Here is a 16231-nt window from a genome sequence, read left to right as displayed (position 1 = left end):
AACGGTATTTTTTCACCATTTCTTCCCTTAACCTGCTAGTTTTTCTCCCCCACTCATATTATCATCCCCAAAAACATCCCCTTTGATGAAATCACCTCTCTTAATCACCGACCCTTAAACCGAAACAAATAGCAGAAATGCTCTGAAAATATTAATTTTATAATCATGCCTAGATCACAGCAGTACCAAACTGGTATCACTTAGAAATGAAGAATGATCGATGTCTGGTAATTTTCATTGACTTTCGATTTTCACTTCCGGGGCTCCAATTTTTTACAATTAATTGGAGTGGGGTGATGTTCATTCGTCAGGAAGTCCGGGGAAAAAAGGGGAAGTTCGCCACCCTAGGGTCGATTCGGGTAGTCCAAAGATAGATCGCGGATCGAAAGGCTCTTGGATCGGCCTTAAGTTTAAGTTCGGTCGCCACTTAGTCGCTATTAAAGTACGCAGTCCCAGTTGGCGATCTCGATCCGCGAATGCGCGCCCATTGGCCGCCACGCTTTGGCACGGCATCCGAAATAATTCCCCCCGGGCTCGAAGCCACCGTCGACGTCGACGTCGCCGTCGACGAGCGTTCGACCCGGCCCGTGTATTGTATTCATCTTACTCTTTTTCCTGGCCGGCGTCTCTCGCCGGCTCTCTCTATACTTAGCCCCGTCGATGACACGTCGGCGTCGCCGTCGGCGTCGCGCTCGCGTGCATCCGCGCACCCTCGACCCTTCGAGTCTTTCTTCGACTTTCGGCCAAGTCGAGCCCAGCCTTGACTCGAGAGCGCTTCCCGCGACGATTCCGCGACGATTCCGCGACCGGATACCAGTGTCCCCGGACCCGAAGAGGTCCCCCGATTTCCGGTCCTCCCGAGCGCCGCCAACCCGGACCGGAAGCGGAAACCAGATCCCCTGGGAGCCACGAGGCCTCCAAGCTGGAGCTCGCAAAGAGGAGCTTCGTACTTCGGGGGTGAGTTGGAATATTTTTCGGATGTAGACAGTTTTTATGGTAGATAGTAGGTGGTAGAGGATTGATTGTAGATGATAGCGGAGGATAGATGATTTTTTATAAGCCGATTTGAGATAAACTTCGGCATCAAAGGGCTCCTCTGATTCTTCAAGGAGGAATCAGGACGGCGATTTTCAGGATTTGGACCACCTTCCTCGGGGGTGATTTTTTAAAGGAGTTGAAATTATGATCTTCATGATTTCTAAGATTATGAGGTCCATACGTGGACGTTACCGATATCAGCCCCTCGGATGATCTCTCGTGGTGGAGTCGTAATTTGTCGATGAAGCGGTTTAGCCGTCGCTCCGAATCCTTCTGGTCGCCAGCTAGTGATTTATTACCGTCGGATCAAATTCCTTATGGATTTAGTCGCATGGTTTTCTTCCAGTCGCAGCAGAACTGTTTTCAGTATGCAAATTTCCCAGCTCTCTCTCTATTAGCGATGGAAATTTGCCGGTACTTTCCGGGCCCGACGAAATCTCTTAAACGTCGCGGACTCGTCGCGTTCGCCGTCGAAATTTCGAAATTTAGCGTTTAAAAACTTACTTCGTTAATCTCTAAACCTGAGATCAAATTCAATGGCGCTTTTCCATTGGCCACCCATGGGGTAGCACTCCCTGCTACTGACGTATGTCCCTGTCAAGTTGCGGTGACATTGCGTTCTCCACCTACGCGTGCCGGACTCGAGAATGGCCGGTCGATATGCACCCTCCTCCATTTTCGAGATATTTTAATCTAGGCAACGTTTAACGTATGTCCTAAACTAAGTTGTAACCAGATCACCGAATGCCGCATATTAAACCCAATTACTGTCTCCACTGGACGATTTCACCACGGGGTCGCATCCAGGTCGAAGCTGACAGGACATTCCTGCCAGTCCAATTAGACTGCAGATGGGCACTCCTAATTACCTTTGCAATTGAGCTGCCACCTAATGGTTTCACCTGTAATTATCAATTAATACTCCTCTTACTTTAAACCCCCACATCCATAAGGTGACATGTAAGTGGCGTCAAAGAGGTCTCGCGTATGAAACTTTTCTTCGAGCTGGTTGTATTTGAAAATTAAAAAAAATTGTTTATAGGCCCTTTAACAATTTCTTGTAAAATATAAAATTTCACGGGGGTCAGGATCTTCCTCACGACCTTGTAAAGAGGGAAAGGATTCGGTTCATCCAGTTTGGGAAATGTTTCATGAACGATTGACCATCTTTTGACCACCAAGCACGTATTATCTACCGCCAAGATAAATCTTATCAAGATCCCTTAACATCCCCTTTTTATCTCTTCCAGGGTTAGTCCCGATTCGAATCTCCTCCAGGATTATTAAATCCAGTGACCCTACCTGCTGGACAATTTCCACCGTCAGGACGCGTCCTGCACGAGGGCATCTAGTTGAACGTAATAAATTGGTATCGATCCGACATTCGGCTTGGGTCCATTCGATTAGTAGGTGCTTCGATTAGCGGGGTGGAGCCTGGTCCCGATTATCGAGTGTGCTCCTGGATAAAGCGATTCCCGAGGGAGAGGGACCGAGACGCCGTCCCTCCTTTCTTCCGGCTGCTCCACAAGGTCGATCGGCATCCGAAGTCGAGGGCCGATTAATTGCCAATTGCAAAACCAGGCACTTTGCAGGCCCGCAACCCGTTTGCGGAATCGATTGAGCTGGAGATTAATTCCCCCTGAAAAAATACGACCCGGAACTCGCGACTCTACTTTCACCTCCCGGGATGATAACCGCCGATAAGCGCTTGGTATAAAAATTCTCACTTATAAAAAATTGTGGCAATCCTCCTGGCACTTTCAGAGGTCTTTCCAAAGGTCTCCTTGGAACTAGAAATCCCGAGGGAGGACATTAACGCACCCGTGAAAAATCGGTCGCCAGGGTGGAGGCGCCAATTTTGATCGAGGGGCGATAACCCCCGATTGGTACCAAAATTCGCGATTAGATAAGATTTTAAAAATTCCCAGAAGTCAGGAATCTCTTTCCGGCTCTTTCAGAGGTCTTTCCAAAGGTCTTCTTGGAACCAGAAATCCCGAGGGAGGAAATTAACGCACCCGCGAAAAATCGGTCGAAAGGGTGGAGGCGCCATTTTCGATCGATGGCGGGCGACCTGGTAATTTCGCTTCGGCTTTTATCGAGTGTTAAATCTCGATTCGACCCTCCTCTCCTTCGTTGGGGGGTTATATGAAGTTCTTTGTATATTTTCGCGGATTAATGCGCCTAGAGAGGAGCGACGTGTCCCCGGTATAAATTGCTTCCGGACGGCCGGGATTCTGACGCGGTCGAAATGGCCGCCGCTTGGCCGGAGTGTTCCCGGTAGATAGAAACGGGCGACAATCGGGAGGACATTCGAGAAAAAGCCAAACAAAGGGGACACAACGGGCCTTGTCGGGCCGCGAGAGAGCGCCGCCCGGTGGAGATTCCAATTCGGCCGTATCGCCGGAAATAGGCGAGACCCATCCGCAATAAGCCGTCGAGGCGTCGGCCGTATACGTTCGCAAGCGTGTACACACGCTCGTGTGCGTATATGCGCCATGGAGATGCGGCTGAAAATCGATTTCATCGAGAGGACACTCGTCGATTTCGAGCTCTCGAGCGCGCCGCCGAGGCGTAGCTCGCGAGGATGGATATTCTGCCGGATTTATATTCCTACGCAAAATGGACGCGGACCTTTTTGGAACGATCGAAACCCCGACTAATTGAAAAATTACGGCATCTCCTTGATTAACTTTTAACGCACTTAATGAATTTTAACGCATTTCAACGTATTGGCCAACCCCTTCGATCGCAAGAGTCCAGTTTTTCCGCGACGAACCCTTTAAAAGTGGCCGCGGCTCCTCTTAAAAAATTCAAGACCCCAACCTCACTCCATAAAAAAATCAGCACACCTCCCCGTTCAATTTTTAACGTATTTAGTCACCCCCTGAAGCGCAACTGGGCAAAAGTCTGCGGTCTCCGCGGAGAAAATATCCCTCTGGGTTTATAACCCCCTCAAAGTGGACCTTCCTTTTAAAATAATCAAATCCATGCCTGCCTTTATTGAAAAAAAAAAATTTCTCCCCGGTAATCTTGAATGTATTTCGCCCTCTTTAGGGGGCAATTTGAGAAGAATCCACCACCGTTTTTGGTCCTCGTTATCGGACCTTGTCAAAGATAGAAACGATTCTTTGGAGCGAGCGAGACCCTTCGAGTCGTCCTCTCTCTTTCGGCCGATTATGCTTCGGTCCTCCTCCTCGCCGCGGCGTTTCTTTTATTTCCACGCCGCAGCATTTACCGCGGAGGGTTTGATGCATTTAATAATTAACTCGCTGGATACATCGCGGCGGACGGCCGGGGGCGGCGCGCGGTGGGCGGTGGGCGGTGGGTGGTGGCCGGTGGGTGGTGGGTGGTAGGCGGCGGGCGCGCTTGGGGTAGGTTGGAAGGTTGGCAGCCGGAATGGCTCTCGCGGATGCTGCGCGACGATCAATACCCCCACGTGATGCCACGCGTCACGTCTCTCCACAATGTTGGCGGCCCGCTGTTCTCCCTCTCTCTTCGTCTCTTCCTCTCTCCCTCCTTCGCGAATACACCGGGCGAAAATAAAACACGGCGGGAGAAAGAAGAGCGGAAGCGGCGTGCTCGTTTCCCTCCTCTCTTTCAATTTCTATCGCTTTTTTTATATCTTCGAGAAAAAAGAGTCTCGCGACAAATGCACGGAAGGAGCGAGGACTTAACCCGAAAATTCCACGCTTCTATTCAATTATCGCTTGCTCTGATTTTTTATTTGTTGGGAGATGCCGGATGCAGGGTGCAATTTTAGGGGCGAGGCTCGGTGCATCTGGATTGATTAAAAGCGATCGCAATGGAGCGACCAATTGTCACGCACCTCCGATAATGCCGCCCCCTGGGGAGCCAAGGAAAGTGCAGGAGGGGATGCGGAAACGTCGCCGCTCACTTTATCGTGAAAGCGCACGTTACGTGACGTTTTGAAACGCGTTTCCATACACATGTGCATGCATCTCGCGACGGCCCCCGTACACCCTTGTTTCCCTCTATTTGCATTATCTGGAAACGCGCTCTAGGTAACGCGAAGAAATACGGATGCACCATGTGCACCCGGCACGGAGGGCATACCTCGTGCGACCCTGCCGATGCACTTTTCCCTGAACCATATTAAAAAATACAGAACAATTTGACGGTGAGGCCAATTTTTATTCACTTTCTGAAACACTAATTACCATCAGCACGAAGGAATACGAATGCACGGTGTGCACTCCACCGATGCACTTTTCACAGAATCACATTAACAAAATCCGGGATAATTTGACGGTGAAGGCAATTTTTATTTACTTCCTGGAATATTAATTAATATCTTCCATGGGAATTTTACGCGATGCATTTTACGGGGGGGCTCATATTCCTGGAAGGTTATCCCTATACCTCGGGTGCATCTCGTCCGTTCGTATCTCTTTACTCGCGCGTATGCATTTCTAGGTTCGACGTGCCCCATGGTGCAACGTGCAGACGTGCGTGATGTAGGTCTGGGTTTCGCGTTTCACCCTCTCCATCGCGCTCACCATTCGTGGCATCGCCTTCGGGCCGATTTATAAGTGCATATAAGATGCACCGGTGCAAGCGATCTCGCGGCCCCGCCGGCCAATGGGCGAGGCCGGAGCCATTTCCATGATTGCGAGCTCTATGGCCGACCGGCGAACTAAAGCGCGGCATGAAAGCGCCCTCTTGTTGGGACGACTCGTCCCTTATTACGTCGGACCCGGTGGAAAAAGGAAAAAAGAAAGAAAGAAAGAAAAAAAAAAAAATACCTCCCTTTCACGGACGCGTAAATGAACCCTTTGCAAGCCGGCATTAAGAAATTAGTAATAGGGATTACGGGATTTCCATTATCGCCGCTAATTAACGCCGGGTATTAATTATTACATGTAATAACGCTCGTCGGGGAGGTTCGAAATGTCGAGCGCCGCCTTAAAGCTACGAGAGGATGGAAATCATGGCGTTTTCTATTTCCTGCAATCTCTTTTTTTAGAAAACATTATCGTCTACTCGTTCAACTGAAAAGGAATGTGTAAATGTTTTTTATTCGTTTCGCTCGTTTTTTGTTTTTACACAAAATGGCGGCCATGGAGCAGTTTCGCTGTAGCAACTCATGGGTACGGGTTTAAGGCGGGCAGAAAACTAAACGATGGGGATTTTCTGTTGAAACTAATGAAGCATTATTTTGCGGAACTAAAAACTATGAATTAAGGTGCTAAATGATCATTTCAGCCCGGAAGACTTTCGTTGCGGTGCAACCCCTTAAGGGCGTCCCGTCCGTCGTAAACGCGGCGGGTTTAGTGCGCGTTTTAAAGCGCGCGTTAAGGCCATTAGTAATAAACGGGATTTGCATGGAGAGTGCGGGAAACTAAACAGTCACGAGGTATTGTTGTATTGAAACGGTAATACGCGCGGGGCGCGCGCCGAGATTTGCATAAAACCACATGCATAATTGCGGGTCGCGGCCGGTTATTCGACGATTCCGGACGTAAAGCAGAGGTGCCTCTCGATTAACGCCGGATAATTACACCTGGCAGGTGCCCCCTTCAACCGATATAGAAATTCCCCCCGGCAGTTTTTCCCCGCGGAAAAGTGCACGGGTGCATCCTCTTCGGCGACGATACGTAATACGTAATACGTACGGCCCGTGAGGGACGAAGTGAGGCGCGAAACTTTTCCGATAAAATTTAATTTACGCGGACTGCGAGTTGTTAGTTTCGGCCCCTGCAGGTCATTCGACGAGCCGATGTCCGCGGAGAGAGAGGGAACGATGCGGCGACTCGCGCGTGCGAGAGAGACGAGGCGAGCGGACGGAGCACGCGCCGAGTTAAATATTCATTCGAGATCACCCGAAGGGATTTGCAATTTTCGCACGTCCATCGGCGCCCTGTCAAGCCTGGCCTTGTAAACAGGGCATATCGAGGGCATAGCCTCGAGTTCGCGTGCCAATCGAGCGCCATTCGAGACGATTTTTCGCGAAAAAAAAAAAAATGCGATCGTTCGCTCCCGATAGCGGTCGCACCGGAAAAATTGCCGGCCGAGAGACGCGCCACGAATTACCGGGGTAAATGGAAAATAAAAATTCCCAATTAATGATCGCTTCCGATATCGAGTATGTGCGGGTTCAAAGTACTCCGTATTCAATGTTAGTACGACCTGGAGGGGAGGTAATGGAGAGATCGAGGGTTGCGTGGATTTGTGAAAGGGCGGAGAGCCGCGATTTATCTCGAGGCCTTTCTTCCCTCCAGCTATCGATACGTCGAGAGAGATCCGTGAAATCTGGTCCCCGACGTCTCGATGTCGAAATCTCGGGTGCACTTACGATTGGATGGGTCCTGGAGGGTGCAGCCTCTGAAAGTATTGCGTACCCCCTCCTTTGGGGGTGGTGCATCCACATGCGCCCCGGAAGTAGGATACTTACTTGGACGTGTAAACGCGGCCCATGGATCATGTCCAGGAAACGTGTGCCCGTGTTTTCGACTTCGTCGACGTGTGCGAGAATGTGCACCGACCACCTGTATATTTTCCTGCCAGAGGAACCTACACGGGCACACATGGGTATCTTGTATTCACGAGAGGCCGGATCTATACGTGACCCCGGGTCTACACTCTACAGAGTTCACCGGGTCTCCGGTGTAATTGAATAGAGTGCTGGAATACGCCGGCATGACTTCTGACGGCGTACTGGGGAACGTTTGCATGGTTTCACTGTCATTGTCTACGGATAAACCGCTCGTCAGAGAGGAGAACTCGCACCCTGCGAGGTCCTATCGAGGTGCAATGTCTAGGTGCAGTTTGCCCCCGCAATTTGCATCCCCTTCTCAAGAAAAATCACCTGACTCGCTAAATGCACGCCAAAAATATTTTTAACTTCCCCCCAAATGAGGGAAAGTTCCTAAAAGTAATTTCTATAGAACATTTGCATGGTTTAATTAACATTGTCTACGGATAAACCCCTCGCCAGGGAGGAGAACTCGCACCCTGCGAGGTCCGATCGAGGTGCAACGTCTAGGTGCAGTTTGCCCTCGCAATTTGCATCTCCCTTCCAACCAACTCCCCCCAACCCCCCTACTGATCAATCTCCCGCCCAACTCCCCGTATAAATTTCATGAATTAAATTAATTAAATTCTTTTCCACGTAACAAAACGGGAAGCCCATTTTCAGCTTTCCCCAAAACGAGGAAAAGTTTTTCAAAACGGGGAGATTCTCGTCCGGGGAGTTTCCGGTGGTCACGCGGGGAGGCAAATCCTCATATCCTGCCCCTTCCTCCCCTGGGCCGCGAACTCGCAACTGGGTTAATAGCGAGCGAATGCTCGGGGGTGTTTCCTTGGTCGGGGTCTCATAACGGGGGTGGAAGGCGAAGAGACACGAGGTGAAAAATCGAGCTTCGTTTTCGTCCGCCTAGGTCGCGAGAATCGACTCTTCCTGGATAACTGGGGTCTTTATTCCAGGAGGTGGGTCTGGGGTCGCATCACGCCGGACGCAGCCCCTCTCGGTCGTCCTCTCTTTCCGTCGCCCGGTGCACGACGAAACACGGCTGCGGGGGTTTGGGGGGGTCCATGCATCGCAAACGTAAGCTGCAGTAAAACAGTGGAAGAGCTTTGAATTTTATGAAGCACTAAAGGAGAGCGCTTTTGAATGTACTAACCCACCCCGTGCCCCCCCGTCGCGACTTCGACGTCTTCCTCGTCGTTATTCGATCCTTCGGGCACCGGTATTTCGTCGACCCTCCTTTATCACGACGCAGCTACCTTCGGGCACCCCATTCGACTCCAAATAAACCCCAGGGGTGGATCTTCCCTTCCGTGAAAATGCGGAAGAAAATGCACAGAGATTGTTTTTTATATCAAAGCACTATTTTTATCGACGTCGGGGAGGCTGGAAAGATATTACCTGTCGCTTTGTAATATCTAGGGGGATTCTGCCGATCCGATTTTCCCCCAGAAGGAAGCGCAGTGCAGGAGAATGCACGAGGGGGACGTGCGTCCATCGACGAGCCCTCGTCGATACCCGCCGAAGGGTTGCGGGGGGTCCAGGGGGTCGTACAGCCTTCATGAAACATTCATGAGGTTTTCCCACGCCTCGTAACGCGTCGCTCACGTTTTATCCCGGAAAAGTGGCCATGGCGTCCGCATGGCGGACCGTATTGCGAAATCGAGTCGTGGCTTCCGCCGATTTCCGGGGTAACGAGCGTGACCCGGTGCCCGAGTGGTGCATCCAGGTGTAGCCTCACCTGTAACAGGTGAATCTCCGATAGATGCTTCCCCTAACTCCTCCCTGAAGCAAGACTCGCTAGTACCCCTGCGTTTTGTCGACTCGAACGTACCGGAGACCCCTGCGAAATATATTCACCGTACCGAAGAAATATTTCTCAGAATATATTTTTAATTGTCGCAATTTCGAGGTAAATGTTGCGTCTAATTTACTCCATTTAATTTGCATGAAATAATTACTCGTGGAATTTCTTTGGTACGATTCGAAGAGACTTTTCTTTGGTTCGATGGATATATTTCAGACACGCAGAGGTAAATGGAGTGATTAATGGATTTCTTGTATTAGGCATTGGTTGATTAAGGTGGTTTGCGGGGTAGTGCCCTTTTGGCAGTCTTTTATACCTCGTAGATGCAGGAGGGGTGTTTCCACCCCCTACTCGTTCCCGTCCATCTACCAGGCAGAATTAGTCGAAACGTCGTCGGGCGATCTGGAGCGGAAAGGCAAAGGGGCGCTCTCCGGGGGGTTGGTGCTCGTATTTCCGGAAAACGCGGCGAAGTTTGCTGCTGATTAAATAAGTAAACCCGTCCCGATCTCAAAGCCCTCCCGCGTCCTCGCTTCGTCGGCTCCAGGGCGTCCCGACGCCCCGGCGTCGCGACCCCTCGCCCTCCGGTTCGCACCCCTTCGCGCCTTCCGCTTTCTTGGCTCTAACCGTTTACTCTAACGCCATTTCGAGCGTGATTAACATGCTAACTGATGACTATGTATACGCTCAACCTGGCTCATTCTACCCCGGTCCGTCTTCGTCTTTTCCATCCACTCTCCCCTCTGCGGATCCACCGGAGCTGGAGGAGTTTCCTCGATCGTTAATGCACTTCCGGGGAACACCGGTGCCTCCAAATGGCAGGAATTCCACCCCTCGATCCGAAACCGCCCCCGCGGTTTAATATAAAATCCTGAAGAATTTCAACATCCTTAGAAATTCCCACAACTAATTAATGATTTTTTTCATTCCGGGTACCTGGGTAAAACTCGTGGGACCGATTTTATGCAAATCCAACCAACCGATGTAGACGAAATTCTGGAGTACTTCGAGATTTTCAATTAATTCCTACAATTAGATCGTTACGTGTATATGTATATATTTTTTTTTCATTACCTGCAACTTCACTTGCCTCAATTTTCCCCCGTTCACGACGGGGTCCCTTCTCTCGAGTTTCCAGCCATTTAAAGTCCCGTCTCTCGGGAAGTTCAATTTCGGTTTAGCAGGTGCAAATCGAGGCGACTCTCGGAAAGTAATTCCAGCCGAGTCATTTATTCCGGGCCGCGGGGGGTATCGCGGATGTCGCTGTTTCCCCTTTAAACTTTCCGATCGCCTTATTCTTATTCGACAGTCGCCCAGCCGGCGAATCTGCATCCGATTTCCACGATGAAAAATTGAGATGCACGAAGTTTGGCCTCTTGGTGCATATCGCGGTGCATCTCGCGGTGCATCGCGCTATTGCGGGGGTACTCGCGGGAATTAAATTCGTACCGAACGATCGCACGGGGAATTTTAATTAGGCCGAAAGGAAGGAGTAGCTGAAATCTGACCTCTCGGCATTCTTACCTCGAGTCGGGCAAATTGCGGCCGTAAAACCGCGTTCGGCTTTCATCTCGAGGCAGCCTCTACCTCCTCGAGGATCGCGCCCTTTCGTTCCTTCGTTCCGAGGGGCACTAACATTTACGTTTGCCTATTCAGGGGCCTTTTTACGACCTACCCCTGGATTCATCCTCGGCTATACGGGAAATTATGTCTCGTTCAAGTAGCGTAATTAATGGCCGAGCGGTAACTCGAATCCACCGAGCGCACTTCCTGGTGTCGAAAATTGCTGCATTTTTTCGGCAGGCGCATTTATCTAGACTTTCCTGGATTTACCTGAACTCGCCTCCATTTACCTCGATTTACTCCTGGAGAACCTGCGTTTACGTCGATTTCCTCCATTTCAAAAGGTTTTTCGAAAGCTGCTCATGAATCTGGAATATTTCTTGGTAAATAACCACGTCTGGTACTGTTACGGATCCCAAGTGACTCGTTACAGGGTGATAAAAATTCCCTGTTATCTCTGTCGTCCCTGATAATCTTTCCGATTTATTCGTCGTCCACCTCGAATAAAAAATAAAAATCTCGATCGATCGATCGATTTATTCCACCACCTCGACGCAGGATCCAGCATCGTTGTGAAGGATCGTTATCAAGGAAGATTATTCCCAAGGCGAAGGGAAAGGGCCGAGTCGAGGTGGATACTTCCATAGCTGGGAAATCGAATTATCGGATTTATCAGAAATCCGTAGTCACAGGGGCTGTCTTCTTCTTTCTTTTTTCTTTTTCCGCCCTCCTCCGTTACCTCCCTTTCGCCCCCTCGGTGCGGCCTTTACTCTCGAGTCGTTCTTTCCGCGCTGTAACTACAGCCGGCTCCTTTTTATTGCGACGAACGGGAACGGAACTCTCCCCGGGTACTTAGGTACTTAGGGGATGTTCTTGTCTCGCGGATCCGGGAATTTTCATTTAAGGGAGGTAAAACGTCGACCGGAAGGGAATCGAGAGCGGTGATTGACGCCAGCCTGGTCGACGGACGTAAATCACGGCCTCTGTTCGAAACCTTAAACCTTAAACCTTAAACCTGAAACCTAAAATCTGAAACATTCTCTCCTTTTTATGAGGCCGTAAAGTGGTTACGACAGACACCAGGGACCAAAAGATGGGGACTTTCGCGCCGCCATAATTACCCAGCTCTCGGCACCCCCGAAAGTGCGCGCCGCGCATATTAACGCGTTATGGAAAAATTATGCGGATTCCCCGCGTATTTCTGCCGAGCAGCTGCCCAGGAATTAAACCGACCCTGTTACAAGGACCGGCCTCGTAAACTGATTTTACGGTAATGGCTTCCATCCCCGGATAACCTCGTCCGGATCATCCCCGAGCTCTCCCCTTTGCCGAATCCACGATCGAAAGATCGATCCTCCGTCTATCTCGATCTCTCGCTTCCTTCCGATATCTGAGAACATAAATTATACATGTCATAAAAAAGTCGACTGAAAAATTATTCCAGAATTCCACCTTCAATTCTACCTCCAAAGAGACGTCAGATTGGGTAAAGAAAATTCGTTTGTCTCGACCACGTCCACCTTTCTTTATAACAAAATCGTTTCTTGCGATTCAAGCAACGATATATAATTCTTTCAGTCATCTCATTTTTTTTTTCAGTGTGATAATTCAAGTATCGGGTAATCATTTTTATGCCCCTATATGGTAGAAATTGTGACCCGAACTTTGAATGTACATTTGCATACGTTATGTATATGCGCCTGTCGCAGTAGAAGGGTTGACTTCACGATTCTCATTAAATTCTCAATTTTCTTTTTTTTATCTAGTAATGATCCATTTAGTCGACGACCTTTGTCTTGCATGTATGAGATCCTGGCGCAGGACCGATTCACAGGATCTCTCAGACTCGCCAGCTGGATGATACTCTCGTTGCCACGTTGCAAGAATTACGGATATTTAATTAAAATTAATGAAACGCTGACGTCACTCCGCACGACGGAGGCGGTAATTGGAGAGGTCTCGGCTACGCGCCTCCACCCCGTCGTCTTTCGCCGTCTCGAGTCGCGCAATCCACCCTCGCCCTTACCTCCTCGCCGAAATTTTTCTCCCCAAGAGGTGGAGCTACTCCTGCATTTTCTTTTTTCTTTTTTCTTTCTTTCGGGGACCAAGCGAGGACCGAAAAATGCGGAAGCACGGAACGCGGAAACCGCATAAAACCACCCTAGAAAAAAATTCAGGCAAAATGCCATCGGTTAGACCTGGCAAATTCAATTAAACGTTGTTTGGCTTTAGCAAACCGAGGTCGGATGAAATCCGACGGGATTTTCTTCTTCGTCGGATCGAATGATTTTTGGATCGGCTAAACTATTTACCTGCAGCGCCGGTATAAATGTCAGCTGATCGGCCGGAAGCGATCCGTATTTTTGCGGTGAAATCGAGCAATGTTGATCTAGATTTTATTTGACATTCGATTGACTCGGTGACATTTTCTCTGCGTATACGGTTTATTCCCATCGTTACGCTTTTTATGATAATGCGAAATTGGAAAAATTTAATTGAACGGTGAGGGGAAAGGGGGGGGTTTAATTACGTGGTTCCTGAACAGTGATATACAAGTACGGAAGGATTTGCACCTGACAAGCAACCCGGGGAAGTACCCGCGAGTTTCGTTCGCGGGATATGTAAAATAGCGCGTAAAGTTTCCAGGAATTTGTCGGATGCATATTCAAGAGTCGCGTAAATTGCGTAAAACAATAAGTAAAATTACACAAGACCGCGCCGGCTGAATATTCAGGAGGGGAGAATGCCGATATGGATTATAATAATTGTCGCGTAACCTGTTGCTTGTAAGCAGGGATTTTTTTGTTTAACTCGTTACGGTAACAAGAGCGACGGCAGGATTTAAGTCCTCCGGGTAAAATTCCTGGAAAGTAGAAGACGAATTTTTAAATAACGCTTACTCTGGGCAATTCGTCCGTATCGGTCCTCCGATTGCGTTTTACTGTTTCGAGCGCCATTTCGCGCTAATTTGGCCATTTATTCCTTTCATGCGATCTCATTAGCGTTAACTTTACCGTGACGTTACACCGACGGGACAATGCGCGGCAGTTGCGCGAAAATAAATCATTTCGCGTCCGAATTCGCTCCGATTCTCGTGTTCGCTGATGAAACGATTCCCCGTACGCGAAATAAATTCGGGGAAAATGCAAATCTACATCGGAGGGTTCTAATTCCCGAAGAATTCCGTTCGTTGGTACTTTAGCGACCCAGTGGGAGGTTTTTATGAGTACAAAGTCAATGACAACCTCGTGGAGGACTTGAAAGGACTCCGTCGGGATGCACTTCTCCAACCCTCGTTTCTCCAACTGATCGTCCATTCGCGATCAACGACCTCTGAGTTTCCGCATGATTACGATTCGCCTCTGATGTAGAACTCATATCCTGTGGCCCTTCTCAGTCAAGCATCGCTCTCAAGGCTGAATTTTCTGCAAATACAAGCTCGCGATCATACCTACATACGACTTCCTTGACTGGCTCCCAAATTTGTCCCAAAGTCGCGGATCTTTCGCGTCTTCCCTTTGATCTCATTCCGTTTGGCCGAGCGCACTCTGCGGTCGCATCTCTGAAAATGCATTAGAAAATTTGCATTAAATTAGCCGACAATTACATAGGAAGACCAGCGGATTAAGAGAAATTCATGAAAAAATCGTTTCTAAGTAGTGGATATCTCAATTATTTAATATTTAGAACAATTTGGTGATAATATTGCAAAAAATTATGGACTTTCCTGCCGATCCGTGGCTTTTAATAGAGGGGAAAAAATATCGACAGAGTCGGCCGACATTTACAGAGAGAGAGAGAAAAAGAGAGGCCGGCGGATTAACGCGCGTCCGCGCTTTGACGTTTCCGCGATAGGCGATAAGCCGCCCCCGACAGTGGCGGCATGGCAGTGACATTCGATCGGAGGTTCTTTTGAGGCGAGTCTGCCGTCGCGAGAAGGGGTGAGTCCGGAGATTTCGGGGTTTCGGAAAATTCGCCCCCCGGCAAAGGGGATGGCTGGATCAATGGCGACGGGCTAACCCTGCGATACGTTCGTCGCGGGTGCAACCCTTTAAGCCAGACGGATTTTGCACGGTCTCAAGCTGCAGCCGCATTGTAGTCTCGCCCCTCCATCGACTCCTCTCGACGAAGGAGGATTTTTTACAGGCCTCACCGGCGTGCGGATGCGTCGGATGCACCGACACGAGCGCGGCCGAGTGCACCCACGCACGGGGGTGAGGTGGGGGGTACATCCCCCCGCAAAACCGAGGGTCGACTAGACGCCCCCGAAATCGCCCCGGGGTTCTCAAACCCCGGATTTGGTATTCCGATCGGGAGCCAATGTCCGTATGCAAAGTCGAGGATGCGTGAAAATCCCCTACCCCCTTCGTGCCCCGAAAATGGGATCCCAAAATTACCTAGCGAGGCTCCCCGAATGGGGCGCCTCCGAAAGAGGGTAATTTACGGCGGAACCCGGGGCGAAATTGAATTTCTTTGAATCGGAGGAATCCGACAATTTAATTGGCTCGCGGGTTCGAGGGGGGTCGATCGCCATCGGGCCGGAAGCGGAGCCCGGATTTATTTTATCAACGTTCATATAAAAAATACAAATCGACTCGCACCTGCCGGGGTGCCATGAAGGGGATCTACCCTCTACACGGCTTGTGGTTCTCGATTTTCCGTGCACCGGGGCAAATTCCCTCGAATCGGTAAATTGGTTGCAGGACACATTGAGCCGTATAAGAATTATGGACTTTCCTCGGCTCATCGTTTCTGCGTCTGGATCAAATCCGATACAGATTCACCTTTTTCCTTCTCATCGATGTGATGTCGATTTTTTGGAGCGAGGGTCAGAAACGTTTCCTTTTTTTTTTTTTTCTATAACTTGTATGTGAAAAAGGACGCGACGTCTGTCGAAGTATCTTGCGAGTTGCGTGCCCGACTTTCGCTTTTGTTATTTTAAATCTGATCGTTTAGGTGTCTCTTGTGAGGAGGGATTTTTACGCTCTGGGTCTTTTTACCTCCCGCCTTATCAGCCGTGGAGAAGGGCCACCCGGTATCAGGGACGCGTGTGTGCAACTCGTGGGCCCGTTGCAACGCTTCGGCTGACTCGCCGAGGGGCGAGTCGGGGCGGAAGAGGAGGACGAAGAGGAAGAGGAAGAGGGTGCAGACACCCCCGCCTACGCCATGATCAATATTACGCTCCGGAGCCGCGGCATCCAAACTGCCGAGACCCGAGACGGACGGACTTCTTCCTCTTCCGGACTTGGCTTCCAACTTCTCGCAATTTCCGCCCCCCCTGCGAGTCGCGACACAACCTTCGCTCGAGCTCGTAAGCGTAAAAGTAGAATGACTCGATCCCG

At 49.8% G+C, this 16231-nt stretch overlaps 1 protein-coding gene across 1 annotated transcript in view; it reads left to right on the top strand.

Moving 5' to 3' along the window:
* The first annotated feature begins 647 nt into the window (after window positions 1-647).
* The window catches only part of LOC105701189 (poly(rC)-binding protein 2), a 126256-nt gene continuing 110672 nt past the window's right edge, over window positions 648-16231 (top strand). Inside the window, exon 1 of the mRNA XM_012427704.2 lies at window positions 648-957. The gene's annotated coding sequence lies outside the window, so the exon portion shown is untranslated. The remainder of the gene's footprint in view (window positions 958-16231) is intronic.

This window comes from Orussus abietinus, unplaced genomic scaffold, assembly GCF_000612105.2.
Source record: "Orussus abietinus isolate OABI.00-Male unplaced genomic scaffold, Oabi_2.0 scaffold28, whole genome shotgun sequence".
Taxonomy (NCBI): Eukaryota; Metazoa; Arthropoda; class Insecta; order Hymenoptera; family Orussidae; genus Orussus; species Orussus abietinus.
The sequence above is the reverse complement of the archived record's forward strand: the minus strand, read 5'-3'. Positions and strand labels throughout refer to the sequence as shown.